Consider the following 27813-nt stretch of genomic DNA (forward strand, 5'->3'; position numbering starts at 1 on the left):
ATTCCTAAGTGAGAGGAATCTGCCTGTTTTGATTCCCAAAAGAGCCAAAAAAGAAAGGGAAAATCCCAAAACAAATGAATCTTCCCTACTCCATTTGTATCACATTCACTGATTTAATCATAGCGCATGCATATGTTTTACTGATGACCGAAACCTTCCCTAAAATACTTACCCCACAAAACACCAGACCGCCCTGTCACTGCTCAGACTTCCTGCTAGCTTTGCCCCTGCTTTTCCAGACTCAGGAAGAATTTTGAGTGTTAGGGAGCATGTGTGGGGGGGAAACAGTGTATTCTTAGCATGAGTGTTTGGAAGAGTTCACTTCCAACCAAAGCGGCCGTATTAATACCTTTAGAGGTCCTAAGCACTGAAAAGATTATGGTGTTCCCACCATGTTGTTCAAAATAAAAATACCGTAAAATAAAATGTTTCGAAATGACACAAAACTTACATGTATGCTGAAATTAAAATAGCTTCTTTCTAGATTTTCTGATTGCAAAATTCTGGATAAATTCATCGAAGCTGACTCGACGAAGCATGTCTGCTTCCATACACAATAGAGAAAGTGAACCAAGTCTGTCTTGACACATTGTTCTCTGAGGGTTTTTTATTCTTTTTGGCTGAGAAAAAGAGCATTCTGCGGAGCAGTAATCATCTATGTTAGAAAAATACGTAGTGCGATCTCTACATTTGAAAATACACATTGTATTCTGTCTTTCAATATTGTGTCATGAAGATCCATGTGACTGAATTTCATTTTTCCTGTTTCATTAAACTTTGCACGCATGCAACTGTGGAACTGCCATACTTTTAAGAGATTCATGTTCAAGTCAACAGGGTATGAGTCAACTAGCTTTTGGGAACGTTGTGAATATTGTTCGTCAGATAAGTCCATATCGTTTAGAAAAGACTATCTACTTGATACTTTTGTACATTTCACCTCTCCTCTTCTTATGAGCTTCAAGTGTATCAATTATAGCGTAGTAAGTAGATACGCAAAATTTGTCTCTAGGATTCAATGCTGTTTCTGTTGCACTGCTATCATTTGCTTGTTTTTTCCTGATTTGCTTGCGGGACTGGGCTTCTTTGTAGTTAGTATCAGGCAAGATGTCTTTTGATAGGTCTTCAAATCTTTCGAAATCATTCCTCAAAGTGTGTAAGTGGTCTGCTAATGATTGACAGAGGTCTGGCACATGTTTTCAAATTCAATTCTTTTTCTTGGAGAGCTTGACTTGTGTGGTAAAAGTGTTGTAAAATTTCATTCCACATGGTCAACATGAATTCAAACTCTAGTTCTTGCATCTTGTTTGCAATGTTTTCTGCCTCTAGTATAGTTTCTCCCTTTTGTGATTGGTCTTCAGCTATACTTCCTAATGCATCCACAATCTTTGAGTAGGACTCCAGAATTGCACTTGTTGCCACTGCATGTGCCTCCCAGCGAGTATTAGAGATTTCAACACAAGATCATTGCCCAAATACGTTTTAAGAACTGCCCATCGATGTGTTGAGGCAGAGAAAAATGTATAAAGTAACTGGACTGTTGAGAAAAAACTTACTGCCACTGGACAACAATCAACAGCACTGTGGCCAACAAGATTGAGAAAGTGTGCAGCACATGATATGAATAGGGCATATTTGTTCTGTTCTAAAAGCTGCTTCTGCATTCCTTGATAACGCCCTGACATGCTGGCAGCGTTGTCATAAGATTGACATCTGCACTTTGAGAAAGTGTGTAGTGGAGTGTAAGGAAGTCTAACAGTTCTGATTTTTCCCATGATGACTACTTCGATGCTTTTTTTGAAATATCAAATTCCCTGCCCCCAAACTTTTTTTTGGGTGCCCCCTGCTTTGCTGGTGCCCTAAGCACATGCTTAGTCTGCCTACTGGGTAATCCAGCCCTGGAGCTGACCTGTGGAGAAGTAAAGTAGGTAGTATGCAAGTTGGGGGATGAGGAGTACTTCTGAGTAGGTGGGAGTTGGTTTGGAGGGAGTTGAGGAAGCCTGAAGTTTCTAAGCTGCTTGGGGGATGGGTTGAGTGCAATGAGGTACTAGTTGATTAGTGGGACAAATAAGGAGACATGGGCTGAGTTGGAAGGTGCACCTTCCAGTGATGCCTTTGCCCAGTGTGTCCTCACGTTCTCTTTGAAAATATAGTCAACTTCCAGGATAGGGTGTAGGGAAGGGTTGCAGATTGCTACCTGCAGCCCCAGTACTTATTCTGGCCACCACAACTGTTAAGAAGAGGGGTTTTTATCAGTATGAGTTTGGGATGAGTACATTGGTTTCACCAATACCAAACGAGTGCCAATAAAATCTGTACACTACCCCCACAGCATTATGTATCTTGGCTATGCCCCCCTATTTACAGAGGGAACAATTTAGTGTTTCACAACTATTATTGATTCTGTTTTTTATCCTGGCCCTTGTAATGTCAGGCTCCCTTTGCACCATGCATCCCAAACCCCAGGTGGGGTGAAATTCTAAATGTTAAAATTTCAAAAAATTACTCCAAATATCTCTGTAATACTTAAAAAGTTTTGATTTCTGATACCTCTGTTAGGAGAGAGAGAGGAAAACACAATATATCTTTTAAAAGGGGGAGGGGAGGAGAGGACCTCAGGGAATTATAGACCAGTTGTCTAACTTTGATACCTGGGAAAATACTGGAACAAATGATTGATCATTTATAATCACCTAGAGCAGGGGTTGGCAACCTTTCAGAAGTGGTGTGCCGAGTCTTCATTTATTCACTCTAATTTAAGGTTTTGTGTACCAATAATACATTAACGTTTTTTAGAAGGTGTCTATGTCTATATAACTAAACTAAGGTGTCTCTATGTCTGTATAACTAAACTATTGTTGTATGTGTAAACAAGGTTTTCAAAATGTTTAAGAAGCTTAATTTAAAATTAAATTAAAATGCTGACCTTACACCGCCAGCCCGCTGCCGGCCTGGAGTTCCGTTCACCTAGGCTGGCAGCAGGCTGAGTGGGGCCTGCGGACAGGTCCCCGGCTGGCAAGGGGCCGGCAGCCAGAACCCCAGACCAGCAGTGGGCTGAGCGGCTCAGCCCGCTGCCATTCTGGGGTCCCGGCCTTGTCCACGTATAGTGGGTACCTACCTTCTCCCTGGTTCTAGCCCATTTTCTTCTCCTCTCTGCACTGAGATGAGGGTGGGAGTGGGCTGAGAACAGGGCTGGGGTGAAGGAGCAGGCTGGCGGTTGGGGTGCAGGGTCTGGCTAGGAGCTAGAATGAGGGCAGGAGCTCAGTGTTGGGGCAGGAGGTTTCGGTGTGGAGTGCTTACCTGGGCAGCTCCATTGGTGCAAGGGGTGCAGGTGGGGAGGGGCGTGTGTGCAGGAGCTCCCGTTTGGTGCTCTGGGTGGGGGGTGCAATAGCCAAGGCATGGGGTGTGGGGGGGTGCAGGGGTCAGGGCAGGAGGCTGGGTGTGTGTAGGGGGTGAGGGAGGTCAGGGCAGGGGGCTGGGAGTATGGGCTGGGGTCGTGGAGGTGCTCACAGCCCCCTGCCCTGAGCGGCTCACAGCCCCCTGCCCTGAGCGGCTCACAGCAGGAGGGGACATGCTGATTCCACCCCCTTCCCCAAGGTCCCTGGAGCAGAGAGCACACTGCAGCTCCACTTTTCCCTCTTCCCCTCCATAGCAAGGGCCCTCAGCTGATTGGTCACAGGGAGGGAGAGAAGGAGGGGCAGGAACCCAGCACGCTGGGGGAAGAGGTGGGGGGAAGCTTGCCTGCCCTGCAAGGAGGGAGTGGTGGGCAGGGGGCCGGAGAAGAGCAGGCCAGGCTGGATTTTTAATGGCATGCTGCTGTCTGCCAGGGTCCCCAGCAGACAGCACTGTGCCATTAAAAATCGGCACGCGTGCCATAGGTTGCTGACCCCTGACCTAGAAGATAATAACTAACATGGATTTATCAAGAACAAATCATGCCAAGCTGATCTAATTTCTTTTTCACTGTTGTTGGCCTATTGGACGAGGGAAGCGGTCTATGCGCTATTAGTAAGGTTTCTGACACAGTACTATGTGACCTTCTCCTAAGCAACCTAGGGAAATGTGATCTAGATGAAATTACTGTAAGTTGGGTGCAAACCTAGTTGAAGGTAGTTATAAACTGTTTACTGTCAAACGAGGGATGTAGCTACTGAGGTCCCACAGTGGTCTGTTCTGGCTTCAATACCAGTGAATATTTTCATAAAAGACTTGGAGTGGAGCATATGCTTATAAAATTTGTGGATGGCACCAAATTGGGAAGGATTCTTAGCACTTTGGAGGACAAGACTAGAATTCAAAATTACCTTGACAAATTGGAGAACTGCTCTGAAATCGAGATGAAATTCAATAAAGATGTGCAAAGTACTACACTTGAGAAGGAAAAATCAAATGCACAAATATAAAATGGAGAATAACTAGCTAGGCAGCAGTACTGAAGGATCTGGGGATTATAGAATATCACAAATTGAATATGAGCCAACAATGTGGTGCAGCTGCAAAAAGGGCTAGTATCATTATGGATATATTAACAGGAGTGTTGTATGTGAGACCAGGGAGGAAATTTTTCTGCTCTACTCGACACTTACTAGGAGTACTGTGTACAGTTCTGGGCACTACACTTTAAGAAAGATGTGAACAAATTGGAGAGAGTTCAGAGGTCAGCAACAAAACAGATAAATGTAGAAAACCTGACCTGTGAGGGAAGATTTTTTAAAAACTGGGCATGTTTAGTCCTAAGAAGATTGAAGGGGGGACCTCGTAAGTCTTTTGATACATTGAAGGCTGTTACAAAGAGGACAGTAATCAATTGTCCTATATCTACAGTGGACATAAAGGACAAGAAGTAATGGGCTTAATCTGCAACAAGAGAGACTTAGGTTAGATATTTGGAAAAGTCTTCTAACTATAAGGATAGATAAGCACTGAAATAGGCTTCCAAAAGAGGCTGTGTAATCCCCATCATATGAGGTGTTTAAGAACAGGTTAGACAAATACCTGTGAGGGATGCTCTAGGTTTCCTTGGTCCTGCCTCAGTCTAGGGGCTGGACTAGACCTCTCGAGCTCTCATGGGTCACAAGATATTGGCTCTTAAACCAGTCACTCTCTGTATTGAATGGTTTCAGAGTAGCAGCCGTGTTAGTCTGTATCCGCAAAAAGAAAAGGAGGACTTGTGGCACCTTAGAGACTAACCAATTTATTTGAGCATAAGCTTTCGTGAGTTACAGCTCACTTCATTGGATGCATCACGAAAGCTTATGCTCAAATAAATGTGTTAGTCTAAGGTGCCACAAGTCCTCTTTTTCTTTTTCTGTACTAAATCTTGCTCATCCTAGGCCTTGTTAGGACGTAACATTGATGGGAAATATCACCTGGTGGGAGGAAACAGTTCTTTGGCAGGTCAACTTTTTAAAAACAAATTTGAGACACCTGCTTGAGCTGCTCTGGGGTTTGGAATGTTAGAATAAATGAGAGGAGTGATGTGATCAAAGTGCATGATGAACTGAATACATCACCTGGATATCACTTCCACACAAATACAGGGGTGGGGGGGGGGGTAACATGTATGTATATATAAAATATACTATTCATCTTTTTTGTTGTGGGCAGGCAATTACTACACAAAGAACTGAAGAGTTAATTCTTTGAGTAGCTGCAGCCACTTAGGTTTGCACACATCCAGCATGCACGGGCTGGAGAATTTTACCTAGCAGTACCCATACAGGGAAGGAGGGTACTCACACCTCCTGGCTTTAGCCTCTCCCCTGCCTATATGAGGCGGTGCTGCCCTGACCCCTCTACCACCTCAGGTCCTTCTTACCACCCGTGGCTGGAGTCGGAGCTCTGAGGTTTTCAACCTTACAATCCTCTATTCAGTGACTTCTTTTCTCGTATATAGTTCATTAGTATCCCTAGTAAATTGTTAGTTAGACTTAGTTTAAGTGTTCCCTGGTTGATACCCTCACCAAGGTTTAAACCTTGTCCGTTGTGTGGGGGAATGATCCCCAACAACAATCCCCACACACGGTGCTTGTTATGCCTACGTGAAGTGAAGCACACCGCAAGGAGCGGTGTTTGATTTACAGATGAGTGTTTCATGAACAAAGAGGTGGGATCTTCATCTGAAACAGCACCTGCTCTAACAGGCCATGTGGCCTGTTTTGGTACCAAGGCCTCATCAGATTGCAGGTCACCCTCAGATTTGGAGAGTGCTGCTGCTTTGCACCCTGGAGCTGGCACATTTCCAAAGAGAGGGAGGAATTGTTCCCCATCAAGTGTACTGAGGAAAAAGTCACATAAGACCAACGGAGGCCGATCCAGGTCCTATGGGGACTCGTCTCCCCACCGCCCCCCCTCCAGAAGGCATGTGGATCAGCATGGGGTGAATACTGGTGTGTGCAGGATGGAGCAGGACAAGTCAACCACTCCCCAGCACTGCACACAGGGGCCAGCCACCCCGTATTGTTGAGTCCGGTTCCAGCCCTGGGCATCCGTTGAGTTCAGTACCGATGAGGGCGATGCCAGCACCGGCTGCTTCCATGCTGGTGGTGTATCTGGCAGCAGCAGACCTCCTCTATCTTTCTGTCCCAACCTCTCCCTTGGTTCAGGACTTTGACAGGGCTGTGCCCTTTATAGCCCCATTGGCTCAGCCGGCTGCTGAACCTATCCATCTGCTGATGCTGCACCCCGATATTTCCCTTCTATACACAGTGGAAATGGGGCTGGCACTGGACTTGGCACAAGGGACCTCCTCAGCACCTGGAACTTCTTTGGTAGCCCCTGTGGCTGGAAATGCCAATGTTGCCATAGCGACAGTCACCACTTTCCACTTTGGCACCATTAGTTACTTCAGTACTGATGACGACTTCAGGGTCAACATTGCTCCAGCACCAGAAACGACAAAGGCATACTCGTTGCTGGCGTTATCGTTTCCACCATTGATGCCAGCCCCCTGGTCATTCTGGGCTATGGACAAGTCGGACTGGCTTCTTGCACTATCAGGGCTGGCCCCACAGCTATCCCCCAGGTCTCCTTGGCGTCTGAGGTTGAATCTTATTCCTCTCTCTTTCCATGGCCTGAGCGAGGGGCGTTCATGGAGTGCTAGACTGGCGCTTGTCTCATGGTTGGGACAGGGGCCCCTGCTCCGGCACCTACTGGCTACCACTGCCATATTCATATCAGTGGCCTCCAGGGGCCACTGCTCGGATATATAGGTCCCACACCTCATCCCGCTTGAAGCAGAGATCATTGGCCAGGTCTGTAGCAGTGACCATCGATCTGCCACCGGTTCTGGTACCGGTGAACCTTCCCCTTGAGGAGCCTCCAGATTCATCCTGCCTGGTCCTGTCAGCCTTGGAGCAGGATTCAGCTCTGGCACAGTTTAACCGCCTCATTCTCATCCCTGGACAATTCCACGGTGCCAGGCTCTTCCTCCCCTTCCGTACCGCAGGATTTCAAGGTGCACCAGGACCTGTTGCAGTGCATGGCCACTTCCCTGGGTATTCAAGCAGAGTTCCTGTGGGAGAACACTCACAGGTTAGTGGATATCCTGCAGCCATCTGCCCCTGGGAGAGTCACCTTATTCATGATACGCTCTTTAAGCCTGCTAAGGTCCTTTGGAGCACCTGGCTTGGCTACTGCCTGTAGCTAAGCATGTGGAAAAGAGCTACTTCATTCCTAGGCACGAATTTGTGGGTTTTTAGTCTCATCAAGCCCCAAATTCCTTGGCAATAACTCTGGTGAATGAAAAGGAGTACTTGTGGCACCTTAGAGACTAACCAATTTATTTGAGCATAAGCTTTCGTGAGCTACAGCTCACTTCATCGGATGCATCCAATGAATGCATACATTCATTGGATGCAAAGCTTATGCTCAAATAAATTGGTTAGTTTCTAAGATGCCACAAGTCCTCCTTTTCTTTTTGCGGATACAGACTAACACGGCTGTTACTCTGAAACCGAGCAGTGTTCCAGTTGTCACTCCTTTCCTCCCCCTCCCCCCCCGATCCCTTCCATGTGAGGCCAGGCTAGCCTGCTTTCACAATGTTTGGGGTTTGATCACCACCAACAGTTGGATCCTAAGCACCATTGGATCAGGCTGTGCTATCCAGTTCCTTTCTACTCCTCCTTCCCCGTCCCTATTCAGGGACCCCTCTCAAGATACTGCTCCTTGAGCAGGTTCATGCTCTGCTCGTATTGGGAGTGGTGGATGAAATTCCATCAGATCACCGGTGTCAGGGTTTCTGTTCCTGGTACTTTCTGGTACCAAATTCAAGGTAGGAGTAAGACCTATTCTCGACATTTGTGGCCTCAACAAATATATCAGATACCTGAGGCTCTGAATGGCTACTCCATTGACTATCCTTCCCCCGTTGTCTCAGAACAATTGGTTTGCTGTCCTGGACCTTCAGGACACCTACTTCCATATGGCAATTTTGCCAACCCACAGAAAATTCCTTTGATTTGTCATAGTGGAGAGCCATTTCCAGTGTACCCTGCTTCCCTTTGGCTTTACCAAATGGCCATCGTCATGGCATATCTCAAGAAGAAAGGGATCTACATCTTCCTGTATCTAGATGACTGGTTACTGAGGGGCAGATCCAGATAGGAACTCCATTTCTTATATCCGCTCCACCCTGTGCTTGTTCAACCCTCTGGTCTCATCCTAAACAATGGGAAGTCAACTTTGCTTTGCTCACTCAGAAAATGGAGTTCATTGGGGCCCAAATAGACTCTACCAATTCGAGAGCACTTCTGCTGACCGACAATTTTCAGGCATTTGCCACCTCTACCTCAGTCTGCAATTTCAGCCTTCCATGACAGTTTGGATGTGCCTGGGGCTTTTGAACTGCATGTCTGCTTGCATGCAGGTGGTCCAGTTCACAAAGCTGCATCTTTGTCCCTTCCAAATGTGGCTTAGGACAGTTTACTGTCACTCTTCACTCCTTGGACAGATTTAGCCGTCTTCCTTCACTGGTCCTGGATTCCTTACAGAGTGGACACTTCTTGAGAATGTTTGTTTGTCAGGGCATTCTTTTTGTCTGGCCCTTACCAACCAGGACTGTTGGGCAGGGGAGCACATCTGGGGTCGCTGAAAGTACAAGGTCTGTAGTCGGAGCAGGAGTCCTCTCTGCATATCAATGTGCTGGAACATCAGGCCATTTACAATGCATGTCACGCTTTTCAGGCCCATATTAGGGGTGCAGTGGTTGATATTTACCAACAATACCACTGCAATGTGTTATGTGAATAAGCAAGGAGAAGCACACTCCAAAGTGCTCTGCCATGAGGCAATCAGGTTGAGGCAGCTTTTAATTGAGGAGAGTATCACTCCGATGGGTGACCACTTGGCCCAGGGTCCAGAATCATCTCACGGACCATCTCTGCAGGATTTTTTTTTTTTTTTTTTGGGCTGAGTCACCAGTAGTCTCTGAAGACAGTATCCTCCACACTATCTTTGCAACCTGGAGCGTTCAGTGATCGACCTGTTTGCTATGAGGGACAACAGGAAATGTCACCTGTTCTGCTCTCAAGGGGGCCTCAGACCAGGCTCCCTGTCCAATGTCTTGTATCTCAGCTTGCAAGCAGCTCTCTTCTGTGCTTTTTACCTAATCATCCCATAGTTCATCCTCAAGCTGAAGGCAGATTGTATCCTCATTGCTGAGGTAGCGCTGGTTTTCCAGTCTTCTTGTGCTATCAGTTCAGCCTCCAATCCCTCTTCCTCTCCATCCCAACCTATTCACTTACCTTGTGCTCTGTGCTCAGTTCCCTGCATCTCTGTGTGGCTGCTGCATCGCAGAATGAGAAGGAAGAACGGAGTTTGGAACATGTTCAGCAGGTTCTGTTCAACAGTAAGAAGCCCTCTACAGGATGGCCTATTTGGCAAAATTTAAACTGTTTTCCATGCGGTCACTCACCCGCAGAAATCAACCAATGCTGGTTTCCATCCAGGACACCTTGGAGTACCTTCTGCACCTTCAGTTGTCTGGAATTGCATTTAGTTCATTGAAAGTGCTTCGGGCAGCGATATTGGCATTTCATCCCCCCTATTCAGGGAAGATCAGTCTTCTCCAATCTCATTGTAGCAAGATTCTTAAAAGAGCTCCTTCGTATACATTCTCTGGTCCAAGAGCCGGTTCATCTGTGGAATCTTAATGGGATACCGATGGGATCTCTGTTCAAGCCCCTAGCATCTTGTCAGGGGACAGAGGACAGAAGCGACTTTGTGTGTACAAAGTGCAAGATGGTCTCCATACTGAAAGAGAAGGTTCAAGGTCTGGAGCAACAGGTATCGACCCTGCGTTGCATAAGAGAAACTGAAGATTTCCTGGACAGACGTCAGGATATGCTTCTACAGGCACAAGGTTCTGAAGATTCAGAGCAGGCTGCGCAGCGGGGACAGGAGGACGGTAAAGAAATCTGGCAACATGTGACCTCCAGAAGAAGGGGGAATGTCCATGTACCAGCAACGCGGATACAGGTAAGTAACCGATTTCATGTTCTCTCCACAGGTACCATTGCGAGGAGTGGCCCAGATGATACATCTGGGGGAAGGGAGCAGAAGGAGACTCCACCAGTTGAAAGGCATGAAATGCACTGTCCTAAGGTTGGGGGTTCCACAACCACCACTCCCAAGAGAAGGAGGCGGGTGATGGTGGTCGGGGAGTCTCTCTTCAGGGGGACTGAGTCATCTATCTGCTGCCCTGACCGGGAAAACAGAGAAGTCTGCTGCTTGCCAGGGGCTAAGATTCGCAATGTGACGGAGAGTCTGCCGAGACTCATCAAGCCCTCGGACCGCTACCCCTTCCTGCTTTTCCACGTGGGTACCAATGATACTGCCAAGAATGACCTTGAGCGGATCACTGCAGACTACGTGGCTCTGGGAAGGAGGATAAAGGAGTATGAGGCACAAGTGGTGTTCTCGTCCACCCTCCCTGTGGAAGGAAAAGACCGGGGTAGGGATTGTCGAATCGTGGAAGTCAATGAATGGCTATGCAGGTGGTGTCGGAGAGAAGGCTTTGGATTCTTCGACCACGGGATGGTGTTCCAAGAAGGAGCAGTGCTAGGCAGAGACGGGCTCCACTTAACGAAGAGAGGGAAGAGCATCTTCGCGAGCAGGCTGGCTAACCTAGTGAGGAGGGCTTTAAACTAGGTTCACCGGGGGAAGGAGACCAAAGCCCTGAGGTAAGTGGGGAAGCGGGACACCGGAAGGAAGCACAAGCAGGAGCGTGTGAGAGGGGAGGGCTCCTGCCTCATAGTGAGAACAAGGGGCGATCAGCGGGTTATCTCAAGTGCCTATATACAAATGCACAAAGCCTGGGAAACAAGCAGGGAGAACTGGAGGTCCTGGCAAAGTCAGGGAATTATGATGTGATTGGAATAATGGAGACTTGGTGGGATAACTCGCATGACTGGAGTACTGTCATGGATGGGTATAAACTGTTCAGGAAGGAGAGGGAGGCCAGAAAAGGTGGGGGAGTTGCACTGTATGTAAGGGAGCAGTATAACTGCTCAGAGCTCAAGTATGAAACTGCAGAAAAACCTGAGAGTCTCTGGATTAAGTTTAGAAGCCTGAGCAACAAGGGCGATGTCGTGGTGGGAGTCTGCTATAGACCACCAGACCAGGGGGATGAGGTGGATGAGGCTTTCTTCCGGCAAGTCGCAGAAGCTACTAGATCGCACGCCCTGGTTCTCATGGGCGACTTCAATCATCCTGATATCTGCTGGGACAGCAATACAGCGGTGCACAGACAATCCAGGAAGTTTTTGGAAACTGTAGGGGACAATTTCCTGGTGCACGGGCTAGAGGAACCAACTAGGGGTGGAGCTCTTCTTGACCTGCTGCTCACAAACCGGGAAGAATTAGTAGGGGAAGCAAAAGTGGACGGGAACCTGGGAGGCAGTGACTATGAGATGGTCGAGTTCAGGATCCTGACACAAGGAAGAAAGGAAAGCAGCAGAATATGGACCCTGGACTTCAGAAAAGCAGACTTTGACTCCCTCAGGGAACTGATGGGCAAGATCCCCTGGGAGAATAACATGAGGGGGAAAGGAGTCCAGGAGAGCTGGCTGTATTTTAAAGAATCCTTATTGAGGTTACAGGGACAAACCATCCCGATGTGTAGAAAGAATAGTAAATATGGCAGGCGACCAGCTTGGCTTAACAGTGAAATCCTTGCTGATCTTAAACACAAAAAAGAGGCTCACAAGAAGTGGAAGATTGGACAAATGACCAGGGATGAGTATATAAATATTGCTCGGGCATGTAGGAATGGAATCAGGAAGGCTAAATCACACCTGGAGTTGCAGCTAGCAAGAGATGTTAACGGTAACAAGAAGGGTTTCTTCAGGTATGTTGGCAATAAGAAGAAAGCCAAGGAAAGTGTGGGCCCCTTACTAAATGAGGGAGACAACCTAGTGACAGAGGATGTGGAAAAAGTTAATGTACTCAATTCTTTTTTGCCTCTGTCTTCCCGAACAAGGTCAGCTCCCAGACTACTGCACTGGGCAGCACAGCATGGGGAGGAGGTGGCCAGGCCTCTGTGAAGGAAGAAGTGGTTCAGGACTATTTAGAAGAACTGGACGCGCACAAGTCCATGGGGCCGGATGTGTTGCATCTGAGAGTGCTAAAGGAATTGGCGGATGTGATTGCAGAGCCATTGGCCATTATCTTTGAAAACTCATGGCGATCGGGGGAAGTCCCGGAAGATTGGAAAAAGGCTAATGTAGTGCCCATCTTTAAAAAAGGGAAGAAGGATGATCCTGGGAACTACAGGCCCGTCAGCCTCACCTCAGTCCCCGGAAAAATCATGGAGCATGTCCTCAAGGAATCAATTCTGAAGCACTTAGACGAGAGGAAAGTGATCAGGAACAGTCTGCATGGATTCATCAAGGGAAAGTCATGCCTGACTAATCTAATTGCCTTCTATGATGAGATAACTGGTTCTGTGGACGAAGGGAAAGCACTAGACATGTTATTGCTCGACTTTAGCAAAGCTTTTGACACTGTCTCCCACAGTATTCTTGTCAGCAAGTTAAAGAAGTATGGGCTGGATGGATGCACTACAAGGTGGGTAGAAAGTTGGCTAGATTGTCGGGCTCAACGGGTAGTGATCAATGGCTCCATGTCTAGTTGGCAGCCGGTATCTAGCGGAGTGCCCCAAGGGTCGGTCCTGGGGCCGGTTTTGTTCAATATCTTCATTAATGATCTGGAGGATGGTGTGGATTGCACCCTCAGCAAGTTTGCGGATGACACTAAACTGGGAGGAGTGGTAGATATGCTGGAGGGTAGGGATAGGATACAGAGGGACCTAGACAAATTGGAGGATTGGGCCAAAAGAAATCTGATGATCTTCAACAAGGACAAATGCAGAGTCCTGCACTTAGGACGGAAGAATCCAATGCACCGCCACAGACTAGGGACCGAATGGCTAGGCAGCAGTTCTACAGAGAAGGACCCTAGGGGTGACAGTGGACAAGAAGCGGGATATGAGTCAACAGTGTGCCCTTGTTGCCAAGAAGGCCAATGGCATTTTGGGGTGTATAGGTAGGGGCATTGCCAGCAGATCGAGGGACGTGATCGTTCCCCTCTATTCGACATTGGTGAGGCCTCATCTGGAGTACTGTGTCCAGTTTTGGGCCCCACACTACAAGAAGGATTTGGAGAAATTGGAGAGAGTCCAGCGAAGGGCAACAAAAATGATTAGGGGACTGGAACACATGAGTTATGAGGAGAGGCTGAGGGAACTGGGATTGTTTAGTCTACGGAAGAGAAGAATGAGGGGGGATTTGATAGCTGCTTTTAATTACCTGAAAGGTGGATCCAAAGACGATGGATCTAGACTATTCTCAGTGATAGCAAATGACAGGACAAGGAGTAATGGTCTCAAGTTGCAGTGGGGGAGGTTTAGGTTGGATATTAGGAAAAACTTTTTCACTAGGAGGGTGGTGAAACACTGGAATGCGTTACCTAGGGAGGTGGTGGAATCCCCTTCCTTAGAAGTTTTTAAGGTCAGGCTTGACAAAGCCCTGGCTGGGATGACTTAGTTGGGAATGGTCTTGCTCTGGGCAGGGGGTTGGACTAGATGGCCTCCAGAGGTCCCTTCCAACTCTGTTATTCTATGATTGTCCCTTTCTGTGTTTGTGTCAGAGAGCTTTTGTTCCTGGTAGTGATAACATCTGCAAGGAGAGTGTGTGAGTTGTAAGCTCTGATGGGAGGGCCTCCTTATACAGAATTTCCCAAAGACAAGGTGACTTTACGACCACATCCAAAATTTCTGTTTAAAGTGGTTTCTCAGTTTCATTTGAGAAATATGTATATTTACCTGTATTCTTTTCTAAACCACGTTCATCTCTGGACGAGCAGCATCTCGCTACATTACATGTCAAGCGATGTCTCGCTTTCTATCTGGTCAGGACTAAACCATTTTCGTGTTTCGCCTCACCTCTTTGTGTCATATGCAGATCTTATGAAGGGTCAAGCTGTCTTCAGACTATCTATCTAGCTGGATAACATCCTGTAACAAGACTGCATATGAAATAGCATCCGCTACACACCCTCAGCGGGTGCAAGCTCATTCAGTTAGAATGCAAGCACTGTAAATAGCATTCCTCAGTGATGTTTCCATATTGGACATTTGCAGGGCTGCTACGTGGTCATCTATACATGCATTCATGAGCCACTATGCCATTACTGCACATTAGAGTGGAGGCAACCTTTGGAAGGGCGGTTCTGCAATCCTTGCTTAGGTAGACTCTGAGCCCCACCTCATAAGAATATACATAAGAACCTAAGTATGGCCATACCGGGTCAAACCAATGGTCCATCTAGCCCAGTATCCAGTTTTCCGACAGTGGCCAATGCCAGGTGCTTCAGAGGGAATGAACAGAACAGACACTCATTGAGTGATTCATCCCATCGTCCACTCCCAGCTTCTGGTAAACACTCAGAGCATAGTATTGCATCCCTGCCCATTCTGGCTAATAGCCACTGATGAATCTATCTTCCATGAATTTATCTAGTTTTTTTTTTAACCCAATTATACTTTTTGGCCTGCAAAACATCCTTTGGCAAGGAGTTCCATAGGTTGACTATGCGTTGTGCAGAAAAAATACTTCCTTTTGTTTATTTAAACCTGCTGCCTATTTCATTGTGTGACCCCTAGTTCTTGTGTTATAAGAGAGTAAATAACACTTCCTTATTTACTTTCTCCACATCAGTCATGATTTTATAGACCTCAATCATATCCTTCCTTAGCAGTCTCTTTTCCAAGCTGAAAAGTCCGTCTTTTTAATCTCTCCTCCTACAGAAGCTATTCCATACCCCTAATAATTTTAGTTGCCCTTCTCTGTACCTTTTCCAATTCCAATATGTATTGTTTGAGATGGGGCAACCCGATCTGCACACAGCATTCAAGATGTGGGTGTACCGTAGATTTATATAGAAGCATTGATATTTTCTGTCTTATCTATCCCCTTCCTAATGGTTCCTAACATTGTTAGCTTTTTTGACTGTGCCTACACATTAAGTTAGGAGTGGGCAAACTTTTTGGCCCGAGGGCCACATTGGGGTTATGAAACTGTATGGAGAGCCTGGACCCTGCCCCCTGACTGCCCCCCTCAGAAACTCTGACCCATCCAACACCCTCCCACTGCTCCTTGTCCCCTAACTGCCCCACTAGGACCCCACCTCCTATCTAAGACCTCCCTGCCCCAACCCCCCCGTTCCCTGTCCCCTGACTGCCCTCCTCGCCCAACCCCCCCACCATTCAGCTCAAAGTGGCAGGAGCACGCAGCCTGGTCAGAGCCAGTCACACCTGCCAGAGCACTGGTGTCGCGTGGCGCTGAGGGGACGGTGGGGGAGGGGCCGGGGGCTAGCCTCCTCTGTCAGGAGCTTAGGGGCCGGGCAGGATGGTCCCACAGGCCCGAGTTTGCCCACCTCTGCAATAAGCACACGTTTTCAGAGAACTATCCAAAATGACTCCAAGATCTCTTTGAGTGGTAAGAGCTAATTTTAGACCCCATCATTTTGTATGTATAGTTGAGATTGTTTTCTAACGTGCACTACTTTGCATTTATCAACATTGAATTTCATCTGCCATTTTGTTGCCAAGTCACCCAGTGTTGTGAGATTCCTTTGTGACTCTTCACAGTCTGCTTTGGACTTAACTTTGAGTAATTTTGCACTGCCGGCAAATTTTCCCACCTCACTGTATACCCCTTTTTCCAGATAATTTATGAATATGTTGAACAGCACTGGTCCCAGTCCTGGGGGCCACCACTCTTTTCCTCTATACATTCTGAAAACTCTCCCATCCTTTGTTTCCTACCTTTTAACCAGTTGTTCATCCTTGAGAGCACCTTCCCTCTTATCCCACGACTGCTTACTTTAAGAGCCTTTGGTGAGGGTCTGGGACATACCTAGAAGTCTTGACATCAGCTTCAGTTGCTCCATCCCTGGGAATCTGTGCGAACATAGAAAAATCTACTTGTCTAAAGTCTGACAAAGACTGTAGAATTTATAGGAGTAATCTTAGATTCAGTGAGGGCTTATCTCCCTGTGGACAGATTTCACACTGTGAGCTACCTGATAAATCAGGTTACACTCAACCTTTGCAAATCAGTTAAGATTTGCCTTACTCTCCTTGGGCACATGTCATGTATTTACATGACATCAATCACCAGACTCCACCTCTGTTGCCTCTAGGCTTGGCTTTGAACAGTGTACATACACCACGTGCACGCAGCATGAACAGCATATCAATTGCTCTCATCAAGGAGAGGGCCTCATTGATTTGGTGAAAAGATCTCGGATAAGTATGAGAGGGTTGGATCTCAGAAACCCCCTTTGGGGCTGCCAGCTACTTCTGCCCCTGCTTTCCCTGCTCTCCCAGCTTGGGACTTCAATGCCCAGCCTGGTTTCAGCCAGACCTGCTAGCCTGCTGCAAACCCAGAACCATGTCTGAACTACGTCCCCTAACAGCTGTAGGCTTAAACTTAAAGCAGCTTACAGAAGTATACCTGTCTTTAACACTCAGATGCCCAACTCCCAATGGGGTCCAACCCCCGAATAAATCCGTTTTACTCTGTATAAAGCTTATACAGGGTAAACTCATAAATTATCCACCCTCTATAAGACTAATAGAGAGATATGCACAGCTGTTCCCCCCACAAGTATTAATTCATACTTTTTACTTATTTATTAACCCAGAGTGATTTTATTAAATACAGAAAGTAGGATTTAAGTGGTTTCAAGTAGTAACAGACAGAACAAAGTGAATTACCAAGCAAAATAAAATAAACCATGCAAGTCTAAGCCTAGTACAGTAATAAAACTGAATACAGATAAAATCTCACCCTCAGAGATGTTTCAATAAGTTTCTTTCACAGACTGGACACCTTCCTGGACACCTTCCCCTAGTACAGCCCTTGTTCCAGCTCAGGTGGTAGCTAGGGGATTTCTCATGATGGCCACCCCATTTGTTCTGTTCCACCCACTTATATATCTTTTGCATAAGGTGGGAATCCTTTGTCCCTCTGGGTTCCCACCCCTCCTTCTCAATGGAAAAGCATCAGGTTAAAGATGGATTCCAGTTCAGGTGACATGATCACATGTCACTGTAAGATTTCATTCCCCACTTGCCAGCCCACAGGTATACAGGAAGACTCACAAGTGAAATAAAGCCAGGTACAGTCAACTGTCCTGGTTAATGGAAGCCACTAAGATTCCAAACCACCATTAATGACTCACACTTTGCATAACTACAATAGGACCTCAGAGTTATACTTCATATTTCTAGTTTCCAATACAAGAGTGATACATTTATACAAATAGGATGACCACACTCAGTAGATTATAAGCTTTGTAATGTTAGGTTTCAGAGTAGCAGCCGTGTTAGTCTGTATTCGCAAAAAGAAAAGGAGGACTTGTGGCACCTTAGAGACTAACCAATTTATTAGAGCATAAGCTTTCGTGAGCTACAGCTCACTTCCTCAGATGCATATCGTGGAAACTGCAGCAGGCTTTATATATACACAGAGAATATGAAACAATACCTATTCCCACCCCACTGTCCTGCTGGTAATAGCTTATCTAAAGTGATTTCCAGCACAAATCCAGGTTTTCTCACCCTCCACCCCCCCACACAAATTCACTCTCCTGCTGGTGATAGCCCATCCAAAGTGACAACTCTTTACACAATGTGCATGACAATCAAGCTGGGCTATTTCCTGCATAAATCCAGGTTCTCACATCCCCCCACCCCCATACACACAGAAACTCACTCTCCTGCTGGTAATAGCTCATCCAAACTGACCACTCTTCAAGTTAAAATCCAAGTTAAACCAGAACATCGGGGGGGGGGGGGGGTAGGAAAAAACAAGAGGAAACAGGCTACCTTGCATAATGACTTAGCCACTCCAAGTCTCTATTTAAGCCTAAATTAATAGTATCCAATTTGCAAATGAATTCCAATTCAGCAGTTTCTCGCTGGAGTCTGGATTTGAAGTTTTTTTGTTTTAAGATAGCGACCTTCATGTCTGTGATCGCGTGACCAGAGAGATTGAAGTGTTCTCCGACTGGTTTATGAATGTTACAATTCTTGACATCTGATTTGTGTCCATTTATTCTTTTACGTAGAGACTGTCCAGTTTGACCAATGTACATGGCAGAGGGGCATTGCTGGCACATGATGGCATATATCACATTGGTGGATGTGCAGGTGAACGAGCCTCTGATAGTGTGGCTGATGTTATTAGGCCCTGTGATGGTGTCCCCTGAATAGATATGTGGGCACAGTTGGCAACGGGTTTTGTTGCAAGGATAAGTTCCTGGGTTAGTGGTTCTGTTGTGTGGTATGTGGTTGTTGGTGAGTATTTGCTTCAGGTTGCGGGGCTGTCTGTAGGCAAGGACTGGCCTGTCTCCCAAGATTTGTGAGAGTGTTGGGTCATCCTTTAGGATAGGTTGTAGATCCTTAATAATGCGTTGGAGGGGTTTTAGTTGGGGTTAGTTAGTCTCTACGTAAAAGAATAAATGGACACAAATCAGATGTCAAGAATTGTAACATTCATAAACCAGTCGGAGAACACTTCAATCTCTCTGGTCACGCGATCACAGACATGAAGGTCGCTATCTTAAAACAAAAAAACTTCAAATCCAGACTCCAGCGAGAAACTGCTGAATTGGAATTCATTTGCAAATTGGATACTATTAATTTAGGCTTAAATAGAGACTTGGAGTGGCTAAGTCATTATGCAAGGTAGCCTGTTTCCTCTTGTTTTTTCCTACCCCCCCCCCCCGATGTTCTGGTTTAACTTGGATTTTAACTTGAAGAGTGGTCAGTTTGGATGAGCTATTACCAGCAGGAGAGTGAGTTTCTGTGTGTATGGGGGTGGGGGGATGTGAGAACCTGGATTTATGCAGGAAATAGCCCAGCTTGATTGTCATGCACATTGTGTAAAGAGTTGTCACTTTGGATGGGCTATCACCAGCAGGAGAGTGAATTTGTGTGGGGGGGTGGAGGGTGAGAAAACCTGGATTTGTGCTGGAAATCACTTTAGATAAGCTATTACCAGCAGGACAGTGGGGTGGGAATAGGTATTGTTTCATATTCTCTGTGTATATATAAAGCCTGCTGCAGTTTCCACGATATGCATCTGAGGAAGTGAGCTGTAGCTCACGAAAGCTTATGCTCTAATAAATTGGTTAGTCTCTAAGGTGCCACAAGCTTTGTAATGATACCTTAAAGAGACCTTTTGCATGAAGCATATTCCGGTTACATTATATTCACACTCATTAGCATATTTTTATAAAATCATATAGAGTGCAACACCACAAGGGTGTTCCTTTCCTATCCCCCACACTCACAAAGGCAATAACTGTAAACAACTCTGTGAGGCTGGAGAGTTCACATGGATGGCCACACAGCACAGGGCACCTGGCCATCCTGGGAAACCAGAATGTGCATAAATCTTCTGGAATTCAGAGCAGTCCAAGAAGCCAGCAAAGCAGTCTTACTATTCATCCAATCTCCTATCCTCATATCAGACAATATACAATAACCATATTCTACGTAAATAAGCAGGGAGAGAAGAGATCCATTTCCCTGCGTAGAAGCAGTCAACTTATGGAACTGGTGTATCACAAACCAGACCACCCTTTCGGCAGTGTACTTTCCAGGCACCCAGAGTTTGCTGGCATACAGCCTAACACAGGAACGGGCAAACTTTTTGGCCTGAGGGCCACATAGGGTTTCCAAAATTGTATGGAGGGCTGGTTAGGGGAGGCTGTGCCTCCCCAAATAGTCAGGCATGGCCTGGTCCCCGACCCCTATCCGACCTCCCCTGCTTCTCGCCCCCTGACGGCCCCCCCCCAGGACTCCTGCCCTATCCAACTCCTTCCCTGTCACCTGACAGCTCCCCAGGACCACTGCCCCCTGCCACCCCATCCAACCCCTCCTCTCATCCCTGACTATCTCCCTGGGATCCCTGCCCCATCCAACCACCCCTTCTCCCTGTCCCCTGACTAGCCCAAGAACCCCTGTCCCTGACTGCCCCACCCCACCCCATCCAACCCAACCTCTCCTTCCTGACTGCTCCCCTGGGACCCCTTCCCCCATTCAACCCCCCTGCTCCCTACCTGCAGACCACTCAACCCCTATCCACACCCCCATCCCCTGACCACTACCCCGAACTCCCCTGCCCTCTATCCAACTCCCCTGCTCCCTGGCCCCTCACCACGCTGCCTGGAGCGCCGGTGGCTGGTGGCACTATAACTGCGCCGCCCAGAGCACCAGGAGAGGCAGCCGCGCCGCCCGGCTGGAGGCAGCCGCGCCACCGTGCAGCACAGAGCACCGGGTCAGGCCACGGCTCTGTAGCTGCACTGCCTAGCAAGAGCTCGCAGCCCCGCCGCCCAGAGCATTGCACCGGCAGTGCAATGAGCTGAGGCTGCGGGGAGGGGCTAGCCTCCCAGCTCAGGGGCCAGGCAGGAAGGTCCCATGGGCCAGATGTGGCCCAGGGGCTGCAGTTTGCCCACCTCTGGCCTAACAGGTACTTTGCTGGCAATCACAAGTGGGAGTTACATGATTTAGCATCTTCATTCAGTGGCGAACCCCCACCTGGGGGACCTGTTCTTTGATATGTGTGTTTGCTATCTGTATTCCATTACCCACCCTCCTTCCTGTCCGCTTCAGATCATGCTCAAGTTGCAGTGGGGGAGGTTTAGATTGGATATTAGGAAAAACTTTTTCACTAAGAGGGTGGTGAAACACTGGAATGTGTTACCTAGGGAGGTGGTAGAATCTCCTTCCTTAGAGGTTTTTAAGGTCAGGCTTGACAAAGCCCTGGCTGGGATGATTTAACTGGGAATTGGTCCTGCTTCGAGCAGGGGGTTGGACTAGATGACCTTCTGGGGTCCCTTCCAACCCTGATATTCTATGATTCTATGTCTGATTTGTAGTTAGAGAAGGAACTGGAGAAGCATTTGGTCTGCATTATCCCTTAGACCCTCAGTACAAACCATGAGGAGTTTGAGGGTGCAGGTGCAAGCCAACAGACACGACTTGCAAGAATTATCCAGTCTCAGGTGCATGCATATCCAGAGTGGAATACACTCAAAGTGGAATGCAGATAGGGAACATATTTCTCTAAGAACTCCAGTTACAAAGGGTGACTAACTTCCCTTGGTAGCCTTTGATTCAGTCCGTCAACTTAATGTATGGGTAATAGACTGTAGCCTCATTTCTGCATTTCTTGGGGAAATTATCAGAGCTTTGTTCTAGAAAGTTAAAATTAATGTTCTTATACATAAAATAAACTATACCCTTTAAGTGTAAAATAAGTAACTTTAGAATAATAGAATATCAGGGTTGAAAGGGACTTCAGGAGGTCATCTAGTCCAACCCCCTGCTCAAAGCAGGACCGATCCCCAATTAAATCATCCCAGCCAGGGCTTTGTCAAGCCTGACCTTAAAAACTTCTAAGGAAGGAGATTCCACCACCTCCCTAGGTAACGCATTCCGGTGTTTCACTACCCTCCTAGTGAAAAAGTTTTTCCTAGTATCCAACTTAAATCTCCCCAACTGCAACTTGAGACCATTACTCCTTGTACTCATTGCTTACATTAATGAAAATTCAGAAATTTCAGAGAGCATGGTGTGTGCCTCCTGGGTACAGGCTACAGCAGCTCTGAACAAAACAGACATGACAGATATCTTATTAGGAATGTACAGATGAAGTATACAGAAAATGTTACATACAGTACATCTTGTAAGAGCTAGCACTTACATGAAATACCAAACACAGGGCAATGTCCTGCAGTTCTTACCCATATTAGATGTTGTTGATGTCATCAGCTCCCTTAGCTCATGACCTGTCAGGTAAGTGAGAGGAAATGACTTTCAAATAAGCTGTCTTACAATGTATTTATAATGGAAGTCTATCCATATATTCTGTTTTAGCTTGGGCTATATAATGCACTTTTAAATTTATTTTTAAGAAGCATTTCAGTACACTTCTAGTAGTTTTATAAGAGAAATCAGACTTTCAAGGCTGATTTTAAATTATTTAATATACCTTAACAATTATTCAGTGCAATAGTCCCTAGAAAAGGTGTTTTCAAACTTTTCCCCACTTGAGACCCCAAAACCTGGTGCAACTTCTTATGATCCAGTCTCTCAATCCCTTGTGGTCACAGGAGAAAATGGTGGCTGATTTGGGGAAAAGGGCGCTAGATGGAGTGAGTTTCTACTGGCTGTAGTGCGGATCATGAGGCAAGTGCTGGCTGGGTTGGGGATTCATCTTCTGGTTGGGAGGCCACAAGTATTTGAGTTTGCTATTAGGGTTGCCAACAATTCAGTGTCTTGTCATTGCCAATCACATTAGCTGAGCAGTGAAACTTGGTAGTGAATTTTCTGTTTCTGTATTAATGTGAAATGTTGACAATATAGCAGTATTACCAGGTTAGAAATATGAGCTTAATTTGACGCGGTATCAAGTCTACCCACAGGCATAAGCCTTTGTTATTACATCTAAACATTTTTAACTCCTTAGGGAAGGATTTTTGTAAAGTGGGAATACATTGTTCAGGACAGACTTTCCGCATGAAAAGTTATGTTGAAATGTGATTATGATACAGACGAGTAAATGGAAAATCAAAGAGACTTGTAGAAATTTGATCTCTCCTTGGTCTACTTGCCACCTACTAATGTAAGTTTAATCAAAAGGCACCTGTTTCAATGTTCATGCTAGGAACCATTGTCGCTAAAGGCAACTTCTTGGCAGTGCTGATTCCTGCTCTATAGCCAGCTGACCATACCTGCTGATATTATAGTATCTAAATTACATCTAACAGCTAGACTAATTTATTTTGATCTAAAGTAGGATATTAACAATGATGGGCAAATTCCCGAGAGTAGACTGCTATTAATGGATGCAACAGTATTAAACAAACGTGACTCTTGCTCTTTAAAACAGATACTGCCAAGGGAGGAAGAGTTACATGTGAAACACGCACACTGAACCAAAATTTTCAAATATGGTATGTTGGTTTTGAAAAGCAAGTGATGACCAAGGAAGATCAGAAAACATTTTTTCTCTACTAGGGTTGCTGCAAACAAATCTGGGTCTTCAGCCATGAACCCTGAGACCCAGCCTATCACCTCCAACTTCTACTGGCTCCAAATTACTATGCCATAACTCAGGGTGGAGGGTTTTCAGAACTGGTGAAGGGGGGTGGCTTAGAGGAATCAGTAGGCTTTCCATTAAACAAAAGGAGAGGAAAACTTGTGATATGTCCTGCTTGAGATAAAGGGTAAGGTATTCTGACGTTTCGGTAGTCCTAAACTATGAACTTGACAGAGTTCTCAGCTAGTATGCATCAGTGTGTGCTCCATATTTCTTGGAACTAGAGTGTGTGCAGTAACCATACTAGCATCACAACCTGTCTGTCCAGCAGGATCACTTGTCTGGTGAAGCCCCCTTGCAGCTCATTGTTTGGCAGCTTGTCTTGACCATTCCTGCTTCCCTCGCCAAAAATCCGCCACAGTGAATCTTTGTTAGTTTGAAGCATCAGCAGCCAGCATGAATGAGAACCTCAAAGCATACAGGAGAAAATGCAAAATCTCAGAGGGTGGATCTACCCTAATTACTCCTCTCTCTACTTCTATAGGCAAAAGTCCTCAGTGGTGAATCTTTCTTAGTTTAAAGCACCTTAATTTTTCATTTATCCATTTAACACTTGTATTTAACATTAAAGAACCAGTAAATTCCATCCTCTCTCAATTTTCATAATTAAAAGTCTTGTATTAGCATTTTATAACCACAACTACTGATGCAGGAAAAATGTTTGGCATCCTGCTGACTAACCACAGTTCAGAGTTCAAAATATTTGTTGTGGGAGCTAGAAAAAGACAGCACTAGTGTTGTAGTTCAGTAGAGCATAGAAGAACTGTTAATTTTCTCTTACACTATGTCCTAACAGTAGCTAGTTTTAATGTTTACAAGCCATGCTAAAGAAAAAGTATGAAAAGCAGCAAGAGCTGAATAGAAATCCCAACTGCAAGGAGTAAAGAAACTGACCAGATTGATTCAAGGTGCAGCTATCTCCCACTAAAGAACTTTTGCAAGCTGTAATTTTATCCACACTTCATGACTGGCAAATTTGTGGGATTCACATTTTGCAAGAAAAGGGGAACAGCAGCCAAAGGCCGGCAGGGGCTGTTGTGAAATCACACTTGGGTAATGAGCAGTCATCCACTACAAGGCAGTATTCTACCCTTGTTAACACATCCAGCTGAACTCTCTTCTTCTCTTTATTTCTAGTCTCCTTTAAATAAGCTATACAAAGCAAGCCTTTACTATCGAGGCACTTCTCACTTAGCTAAGGGCTTCCTCTCTGTTTATGCAGTCACATAGATTCTCTGCACCCGTGCCCTGGCACAGAATCTAAAACAGGTGATCTCTAAGAGGAAATCCAATAGCTGTTTAGAGGACAGACTTGTGGGAAGCGGGGGGAGGGCGGGAGAGAGTTTCTTTCCTGAACGCTATAACAAAGTTAAATTTAAAATAAAGTCGACAATGATATTTGAATCCAAGTAGAGGCACGTGATGGTGGAATGCTAATGAGAGAGAGCTGCCCTTACTAAACAGGCACTGGAGCTCAAAGTTAAAATGTTCTTTGTTTTGTCATTTGTTAACTTCTCAAGCCTGAGATATTTAGCACCTGGTATATAGATACCAGTATGGAAAAGGAATGTGATAGAGAATTACAGACAGAAATTTCTTGTTAATTGGTTTCAGAGTAGCAGCCGTGTTAGTCTGTATCCGCAAAAAGAAAAGGAGGACTTGTGGCACCTTAGAGACTAACCAATTTATTTAAGCATAAGCTTTTGTGAGCTACAGCATCCGATGAAGTGAGCTGTAGCTCACGAAAGCTTATGCTCAAATAAATTGGTTAGTTTCTAAGGTGCCACAAGTCCTCCTTTTCTTTTTACCTTCAAATAGTAAATCAAGGAGGTCTACAGACATAGGTGTCACTACTTCTTTGAGTGATGGTCCCAACATGCATTCCACGCACGGAATAACACATGCCTACCCTGTGCCTGAGTCTAGAATTTTTTTTTTTAATTTTTACAAGTACTGCCTGTGGGAGATGGCACAAGACAGGAGGTCCAGAAGATCGGGGTTCTGACCTTTGACCAGATAAGACTGGCGAAGAAATAGGTGCCACCCTATGCCATGGGGCCCTCCTTTGTCAGTTGATCCATTCTACTGGCAATGTTGGGGATAGTGGGAGCCCTACCCTAAACACCCAGGATTGGTGCAGGAGTCCTACATGCCATTGCCTAGACACTCACAATGGGCCCTGTCAGAATATTCAGAACAGCAAGGTGAGCCTGATCCGCTAGTTCTGGGAGAAAAAAAACGAGGAGTACTTGTGGCACCTTAGAAACTAACAAATGTGGGCTTTCGTGGGATAAAACTCACTTCATCAGATGCATGCAGTGGAAAATACAGTAAGAAGATATATATACACATACATACACACGCACACCATGAAAAAAATGGGTGTTGCCATGCCAACTGTAACAAGACCAATTAATTAAGGTGGGCTATTATCAGCAGGAGGAAAAAAAAACCTTTTGTAGTGATAATCAGGATGGACCACTTCAAACAGTTGACAAGAAGGTGTGAGTAACAGTAGGGGGGGAAATTAGCAAGGGGAAATAGTTTTTCTTTGTGTAATGACCCATACACTCCCAGTCTTTATTCAAGCCTAATTTAATGGTGTCCAGTTTGCAAATTAATTCCAATTCTGCAGTTTCTCGTTGGAGTCTGTTTTTGAAGTTTTTTTGTTGGAGAATTGTGACTTTTAGGTCTGAAATTGAGTGACCAGGGAGGTTGAAGTGTTCTCCGACTGGTTTTTGAATGTTATAATTCTTGATGTCTGATTTGTGTCCATTTATTCTTTTGTGCAGAGATTGTCTGTCTGGTTTGGCCAATGTACATGGCAGAGGCATTTCTGGCACATGATGGCGTATCACATCGGTAGATGTGCAGGTGAACGAGCCTCTTATGGTGTGGCTGATGTGATTAGGTCCTATGATGGTGTCCCTTGAATAGATATGTGGACAGAGTTGGCAACGGGCTTTGTTGCAAGGATAGGTTCCTGGGTTAGTGTTTTTGTTGTGTGGTATGTGGTTGCTGGAGAGTATTTGCTTCAGGTTGTCTTGCTTACAGGCTGTCTGTAAGCAAGGACTGGCCTGTCTCCCAAGATCTGTGAGAGTGATGGGTCGTCCTTCAGGATAGGTTGTAGATCGTTGATGATGTGCTGGAGAGGTTTAAGTTGGGGGCTGAAGGTGACGGCTAGTGGCATTCTGTTACTTTCTTTGTTGGGCCTGTTCTGGAGTGGGTGACTTCTGGGTATTCTTCTGGCCCTGTCAATCTGTTTCTTCACTTCAGCAGGTGGGTACTGTAGTTTTAAGAATGCTTGATAGAGATCTTGTAGGTGTTTGTCTCTGTCTGAGGGATTGGAGCAAATGCGGTTGTATCATAGAGCTTGGCTGTAAAAGATGGATCGTGTGGTGTGGTCTGGGTGAAAGCTGGAGGCATGTAGGTAGGAATAGTGGTCAGTAGGTTTCCAGTATAGGGTGGTGTTTATGTGACCATCGCTTATTAGCACTGTAGTGTCCAGGAAGTGGATCTCTTGTGTGGACTGGTCCAGGCTGAGGTTGATAGTGGGAAGCAAATTGTTGAAATCATGGTGGAATTCCTCAAGGCATGGGTCCAGATGATGAAGATGTCATCAATATAACGTAAGTAGAGTAGGGCTGTTAGGGGACGAGAACTGAGGAAGCGTTGTTTTAAGTCAGCCATAAAAATGTTGGCATATTGTGGGGCCATGCGGGTACCCATAGCAGTGCTGCTGACTTGAAGGTATACATTGTCCCCAAATGTGAAATAGTGTTGGTTGAGAGCAGTCTCATTGTCTTCACCAGATGAGGCGGTTACTCCATCTTCTATCTCTGCCAAATGACTTTAAACAAAATCAAGAGCTCATGCACAGAGTCACTTCGGAACTATAGATTGAGCTTGAGGAAGTCTAGGAGCCTCAGCACAGCTTACTAGACATTCTGTAGCTTTCCAGTCCCAATCCAGTGGCCTTCCGCATCAACATCATGGACACAGTAAAGACAGTTTGGCGCATACCTGCTTTGTGTGCTCCTACCCCAAGAGGGTCAAGAAGGGTTATTTTGTTGCATCAAAAACTTTCTGCCTTTGGTTCTCTTACCCACCACCCTAACTCTTTGGTGGTACAGGCAGC

The 27813-nt window shown here is 45.9% G+C and overlaps 1 long non-coding RNA gene across 1 annotated transcript in view; it reads right to left on the reverse strand.

Moving 5' to 3' along the window:
- Nucleotides 1-5230: 5230 nt before the first annotated feature.
- LOC311515724 overlaps nucleotides 5231-27813 on the reverse strand; it is a 28008-nt gene continuing 5425 nt past the window's right edge. The window contains exons 3-5 of the long non-coding RNA XR_014710211.1: nucleotides 22318-22362; nucleotides 16416-16459; nucleotides 5231-7513 (exon numbers count right to left, since the gene is read on the reverse strand). This is a non-coding gene — a long non-coding RNA (uncharacterized lncRNA). The remainder of the gene's footprint in view (nucleotides 7514-16415; nucleotides 16460-22317; nucleotides 22363-27813) is intronic.

Source organism: Lepidochelys olivacea, assembly GCF_965140295.1.
Source record: "Lepidochelys olivacea isolate rLepOli2 genome assembly, chromosome: 1".
Lineage (NCBI taxonomy): Eukaryota > Metazoa > Chordata > Testudines > Cheloniidae > Lepidochelys > Lepidochelys olivacea.